The sequence below is a fragment of the Aotus nancymaae genome, unplaced genomic scaffold, assembly GCF_030222135.1.
Source record: "Aotus nancymaae isolate 86718 unplaced genomic scaffold, 86718_ANA_hifiasm-v0.15.2.pri h1tg000003l, whole genome shotgun sequence".
Lineage (NCBI taxonomy): Eukaryota > Metazoa > Chordata > Mammalia > Primates > Aotidae > Aotus > Aotus nancymaae.
The window spans coordinates 39,216,763-39,223,995 of record NW_026988414.1 but is presented as its reverse complement, the minus strand read 5'-3'; the positions used below and the strand labels follow the sequence as shown (position 1 = coordinate 39,223,995).

At 41.5% G+C, this 7,233-nt stretch overlaps 1 pseudogene; it reads left to right on the top strand.

Moving 5' to 3' along the window:
- Window positions 1-1,998: 1,998 nt before the first annotated feature.
- LOC135277433 (U4atac minor spliceosomal RNA) lies at window positions 1,999-2,114 on the top strand (annotated as a pseudogene).
- The last annotated feature ends 5,119 nt before the right edge of the window (window positions 2,115-7,233 follow it).

The window sequence follows — 7,233 nt, the reverse complement described above, 5'->3', positions numbered from 1 at the left end:
CCAGCAACCTCTTTCTGTGCAAGACTCTAGTTGCCATATTCGTTCCAACCGATTTCAGCCAGTTCTTTTATCTCAAGCAGAGGGAGTTTTGGCATTTCAGCAGTTTCTTTTCTTATCTGCCATCCTGCAAACTCAGGAATTTCTGTTAGTTGTTTTCTTTAACTCTTTGGGACACAGATTCTTTTTCTTTTTTTTTTTCTCAAAAGATTTAGAATTGAAGGGACACCGTTTCACAGGTATATTCCTCAGGTTCAAGGACAGGATGTATGGTAGTCAGGTGCAGTGGCTCATACCTGTAATCCTAGCACTTTGGGAGGCTGAGGCGGGAGGATCACTTGAGCCCAAGAGTTTGAGACCAGCCTGGGTCACATAGTGAGACCCCATCTCTAAAAAATAAAGATTAAAATGGGACCTGTAGATTATAAAAACAAATTACCTTCTTTTCTTTTTCTCCTTTTTCCTGAGCAATTCAGTTAAAAAGTCACTAAGTAGGGTTGAGCAATGTAAGGGTCCAAATAACATAGAGTGTCAAAGCCCAACCAGGATAGGGAGGGGTGGGGAGGACAGCAGCCCAGCAAAGGGGGTCAAAGCTCAGGAGAACAAAAATGGCCTCAGGACCTGAGCATGGTAGGAAGTCTCCTGTGAGGTAGGGCAGCCCAGTATAGGGTGTTAAAGCCATGATGTGATGAAGAGAGTGTTAAACACAGAAAGACTGATTAAAAAGTAACTATATGTCCAGGCATGGTGGCTCACACCTCTAATCCCAGCACTTTGGGAGGCCAAGTTGGTGGATCACCTGAGGTCAGGAGTTTGCGACCAGCCTGGACAATGTGGTGAAACCCCGTCTCTACCAAAAATACAAAAAATTAGCCAGGCATGGTGGCACATGCCTGTAATCCCAGCTACTCCGGAGGCTGAGGCAGAAGAATCACTTGAACCTGGGAGGCGGAGGTTGCAGCAGTGGCTCACGCCTGTAATCCCAACACTTTGGGAGGCCGAAGTGGGAGGATCACTTGAGGTCAGGAGTTCGAGACCAGTCTGGCCAACATGATAAAACCCCATCTCTACTAAAAATACAAAAATTAGCTGGGTGTGGTGGCACATGCTTGTAATCCCAGCTATTGGGAAGGCTGAGGCAGGAGAGTTGCTTGAACCCAGGAGGCAGAGGTTGCAGTGAGCTGAGATCGTGCCATTGTACTCCAGCCTGGGCAAAGAAGCAAGACTCTGTCTTAAAAAAAAGTATACATATATAGATGAGAGTTACACAAGTTTCTGACAGTAAGAGGAGTTACAAATATAGACAGGAAGAAAGCTAAAATGAATCCTTTGATACTTTATTTAAATTTGAGAAATTGGTGTGAATTCATGATTTTCAATATAGTGATAGATAATGAAGTATAGATATGAGAGTGTGTGTGTGTGTGTGTGTGTGTGTGTGTGTGTTGTCTGGGAGCAGAAATTTCCCAATAAAATGAGCACATCTAGTACTCAAGTCTTGGTTTCTAAACATCATTCTCCAATAAAAGAACCTAGGTATTCTTGGAGAAAAAGCTGATTTCTGATTCCAAGGATTGGCTAGGAATATTACAAGATGAACCTAGACAATCTTGTGTCAGAAAGTGCAGAAGAGCTCAAAGAATGATGAGATTGTGTCAAAAAGACAAATCAGTTTGAAGATGCTCCCACTGGCCAAATACAGAAAAAATTGAGCATGAAATATTGATAGAAACAGTTTATGACCAGTTGAACAAAATAAACTGTGAGTCCATAGTGATATAAATAAACAGAATTTGATGCGTAACAATATGTTTACCTAACTTCAAATACTGCCTTAAGAAATTCTAATAATTTCAATGGAAACATTAGAGAAATCCAAATTGTGAGACATTCTATAAAACAACCATCCTGATATCTTCCAAAGTGTCAAGGTCATGATAGTCAAAGACTGAGAAAATGTTCTCCTCCCAGTTGAATGAAAATAAAGAGAAATAACAACTAACCGTCCTTTTCTTGGGGTTGCACTACTGTCCAAAGAGCATGTGGTGAGGGCAGTACTGCTAACGTCCACACGACACAGCCACATCATGCTTTAGCTTGGTGTAACTTTTGGAAAAATGAAAAACTGAAGAAAATAAATGCAACATGTGATTCTAAAGTGGATCCTTCTATTATAAAGAATGTTAGCTGAGCACAGTGGCTCATGCCTGTAATCCTAGCACTTTGGGAGGCCAAGGCAGGCAGATCACCTAGGATCAGGGTTTCGAGACCAGCCTGGCCAACATGGCGAAACCCCGTCTCTACTAAAAATACAAAAATTAGCCGGATGTGATGACACATGCCTGTAATCCCAGCTACTCGGGAGGCTGAGGCAGGAGAATCGCCTGAACCTGGGAGGTAGAGGTTGCAGTGAGCCAAGATCGCGCCACTCACTTCAGCCTGGGTGACAAAGTGAGACTCCATCTCAAAAAAAAAAAGAAAAGAATATTATTGGGGGCCAGGAGCAGTGGCTCTGTAATCTGTAATTGCAACACTTTGGGAGGCCAAGGCAGGAGGATTACTTGAGGCCAGGAGTTCAAGACCAGCCTGGCCAATATGGTGAGACCCCATCTCTACTAAAAATACAAAATTAGCTGGGAGTGGTGGTGCACACCTGTAATCCCAACTACTCAGGAGGCTGAGGCAGAGAGAATCACTTGAACCCAAGAGGTGGAGGTTGCAGTGAGCCAAGATCATGCCACTGCACTCCAGCCTGGGCGACAGCAAGACTCTGTCTAATATATATATTTATATATATATATATACGTATATATGTGTATATGTGTGTGTGTGTGTGTGTATATATATATATACACGTATATATGTGTATGTGTATATATATATATGTAATTGGGGGCCTAGTGTGGTGGCTCATGCCTATAATCCCAGCACTCTGGGAGACGAAGGCAGGATGCTCACTTGAGGCCAGAAGTTTCAATGTAGCCTGGGTAACCTAGCAAGACCCTTGTCTCTACAAAAAATTTTAAAAATTAGCTGGACATGGTGGTGCGTACCTGTAGTCTTAGCTACTCAGAAGTCTGAGGCAGGGGGATCACTTGAGCCCAGGAGTTTGAAGTTATAGTGAGCTATGATCAAGCCACTGTACTCCAGCCTGGATAACAGTAAGACCCTGTCACTAAAAAATAAAAATAAATGAGGCCGGGCGCGGTGGCTCAAGCCTGTAATCCCAGCACTTTGGGAGGCCGAGGCGGGTGGATCACGAGGTCAAGAGATCGAGACCATCCTGGTCAACATGGTGAAACCCCGTCTCTACTAATACAAAAAATTAGCTGGGCACGGTGGCGCGTGCCTGTAATCCCAGCTACTCAGGAGGCTGAGGCAGGAGAATTGCCTGAACCCAGGAGGCGGAGATTGCGGTGAGCCGAGATCGCGCCATTGCGCTCCAGCCTGGGTATCAAGAGCGAAACTCCGTCTCAAAAATAAATAAATAAATAAATAAATAAAAATAAATGTTTTTAAAAAAAGAATATTATTGGGACGACCAGTGGAACTTGGATGGGGACTAAAGATAAGATGATAATAAGGTAGCAATGTTAACTTCCTGTTTTAATTATTGTATTGTGGTAACATTGAAAATATTCACTAAAGGATTTTGGAATAATAGGGCATCATATCAGAAATTTAATCTCAAATACCATTATGTGCCACATAACATTTCAGTCAAAAATGGGCAGCATATAGGATGATGGTTCCATAAAATTATAATAAAGCTGCCCTGTACAGGTATACAATTTTTTATCTTTTACACTGTATTATTGCTGTACCTTTTCTATGTTTAGATATGTTTAGTTACACACTTATCATTGTGTTATAATAACCTACAGTATTCAGTACAGTAACATGCTGTGTGGGTTTGTAGGCTAGGAGCAAAAGGCCATACCATATAACCTAGATGTGTAGTGGGCTGTACCATCTAGATATAAGCACACTCTATGATGTTTGCAGAATAACATAATTGACTAATGACACATTTCTCAGAAAGAATCCCTATGATTAAGTGATGTGTGACTGTAGTCCAAAAAAATTATTTGTACTAAACTTGCAACTTCTCCTTAAGTGATTTCCCCCCAACACATCCAACATATAATGGAAATACAAGGACAGGAAAACCACAATAGACACTCCCATTTAGAACAGGAGATTAAAAAGAGTCACATAACAGCCATTAGCAAATCTGAGAACTAATCATGCACTTGTCACCAATTCCCCCTGCTCCAGGGGCAGGGAATGTGATTTTCTGTGGCTCTTATCTCTACCCTTAGATGGAGATCTTGGCTTCATCCTTTGAGTCATTCCTCCTTTTCTAAAAAAATAGGCTTTGTTCACATTCCAGTAACTTGTTCAAGATGCTTCACTGTTTTAGTTCAAGATGCTTTGTCTGTTTTAGGTCAATCACTAATGCTTACGCTGGTACAATTCTTGTAGGGGAAAAAACTGTGGATTTTCCATGAATTTTATTTTTACTTAAACCATACCCCCAAATCTCAAGATAAGTCCTTCCCTCCTTTAGGCTGTGAATTACAGTGTTGTGGGACAAAACTTTAAGACTCTTAGAAGCACTTTAGTCTACATGAGAGGTTTAGGAGACACTTTTAAGTCTTTCTGAGACTCTCAACAGTCTTACAACTATAAAAAAGAACAAAATTATGTCCTTTGCAGCAACATGGATGCAGCTGGAGGCCATTATCCTAAGCAAATTAATGCAGGAACAGAAAGCCAAGTACCGCGTGTTCTCACCGATAAGTAGGAGCTAAACATTGAGTACACACGACACAAAGGTGGGAACAATAGACACTGGGGACCCAATAGAGGATGGGGGGAAACAAGGGTTGAAAAACTACTTATTGGGTGATAGGATCATTTGAAGCCCAAACCTCAGCATCATGCAATATACTTATATAACTAACCTGTGCATGTACTCCCTGAATCTAAAATTTTTTTAAAAATTGCTAACCCATATATTGGTATATGCCAATAATATACTAATAGAGTACAAAAAATAACAAATATAACATTTGAGAAGCAACAACAAAAAAGTCTTATAGCCATGTCTTTGATCTTAAGCCCCCCTTTTATGGGAAAGGTCTTAGAATTAATATTCCCTCTAGGTTTTAATTTGAGAGGTTTTTTGTTTTTGTTTTTTGTTTTTTGTTTTCTAGCTGTAGATAATGTCCTGGATCCACTAGTTTTTCTAAATTTTGCTTGAAACAAAATAGTTTCTTCTTCCTGGACTTTTTCCCAGGCAGCTAAAGGGAGTTAGCTGGCATTTTAAGCATTTTGCCTGGAAATCTCCATACCAAGACTGCAAGTTCAATTGATATATTTTCTCTTATCCATGTTACTACATGTTACCACTATTTGTCACTTAGGTCCTAAATAACCTCCCAACAATTTCCTCACTGTGCTGTCATCCTCCTTCCTACCCTTCAGGACTCTGCAAGCTTCCTGATTCCAAAGTCAATGTTATATGTTTCAGATTTTTGTTATGGAAGCCCCCCACTTCTGGGTGTTAATTTGTTTTAATTATCAATTATAGGGGTTGGCAAACTAGTTCCCATGGGCCAAACCTAGCCCACCATCTGTTTTGCTAAGTGAAAATGTATTAGAACTCAGCTACATTCTTCTGTTTGTGTATTGTCTATGACTGTTTTCATACTATGATGGCAAAGTTAAGTAGTAGCAACAGAGATCATCTGGCCTGCAAAACCTAAAATATTGGTTATCTGATCTTTTACAGAAAGTTTGCCAATGCCTGATTTATTGCTATGCAAATAAAACAAACTACCCAAAATGGGTCTCTTAAAACAATTTATTATTTCTTACAATTCTGTGTGTTAACCATTAACCCAGTGTTTTTCTGCTTCACAGAGTGTTGACTGGGGTGGTAGAATGTCTGGAGGTACAAATGACCTCACTCACATGGCTGAAAGTTGGTGCTGGTTGCCAGCTGGGAGCTTAGCTGGAACTGTTAGCCAGGTGTCTCACTTCTTCACAGAGTTGTTTGGATCTCTTCACAGCATTGCAGCTGGGTTCTCAGAAGGAGCATCCTGAATGCATAGGAGGGAACAGAAAATCTCTTTTTTTTTTTCGTTTTGAGACAGGGTCTCACTGTTTCCCAAGCTGGAGTGCAGTGGTGTGTGATCTTGGCTCACTACAGCCTCCACCTCTTAGGCTCAGGTGATCCTCCCAACTCAGCCTCCCAAGTAGTTGCAACTACAGGTGTGCGCCACCATGCCCAGCTAATTTTTGTATTTTTAGTAGAGATGGTTTTTTGCCATGTTGCCCAGGCTGGTCTCAAACTCCTGGGGTCAAGATTACCACCCACTTCGCCTCCCAAAGTGCTGAGATTACAGGCATGAGCCATTGTGCCTGGCCCAGAAGATCTATTAAAGCCAGGCCTCAGAAGTTACACAATGATACATGGTTACATTCTGTTGATCCGCATAAGTCACAGGATCAACCTAGATTCAAGTGGAGGGAAAACAGACTCCACATATTGATAAGAGATGTAGGAAAGAATTTGTGGCCATCTTTAATCCATTACAACACAAATAAACTCCCTGTCAGGATGCTATTACCATCTACATTTTGTTCTGAGTACTCAACTATACTTGTTCCCATGACCTGCAGTGGCTCTGCTTCCTGCTCTCACCCCTTTATCCCAACCTGCACAAAGGCACGGTAACACTGGGTCCAGGCCCTGCTCAGTGACTTTGGCCACCCACTTCCAGCAACATCTATCCCCAAGACAGGATATGTCTACAGTCTGTTGGGATGGGTTATTTGCCTCAAGTGCTGCTTTCTCAGATCCTAGAAAGGCCAACAGAAGCCTGGTGACTGCTTTCAATTGCTGTATCTTAAAATTGTTGGAATATTCCATAACTAACTGCTAATTAGTTATTGCCCTAATAATGCTGCTTAGCAAATAACCACCAAATTGAAGTGCCATACAATAATAAAGCATGTATTTCTCTCTCAGGTGTCCATGGATTGGCTGGGACAGCTCTGCTTAAGGATGTAGTAGCTCTGTAGGTTGGCTAGGTTAGTCTATGCCATGTGTCTCTATTTCTTCTGTGATGCCTACCAAGGGCTTGTGTTTCACATAGCACAAGATGGGTGAGCAAAAAGCCCCAATACCTCATAAGGCCCGTGGTTGGATTGTCACTTCCATCCACA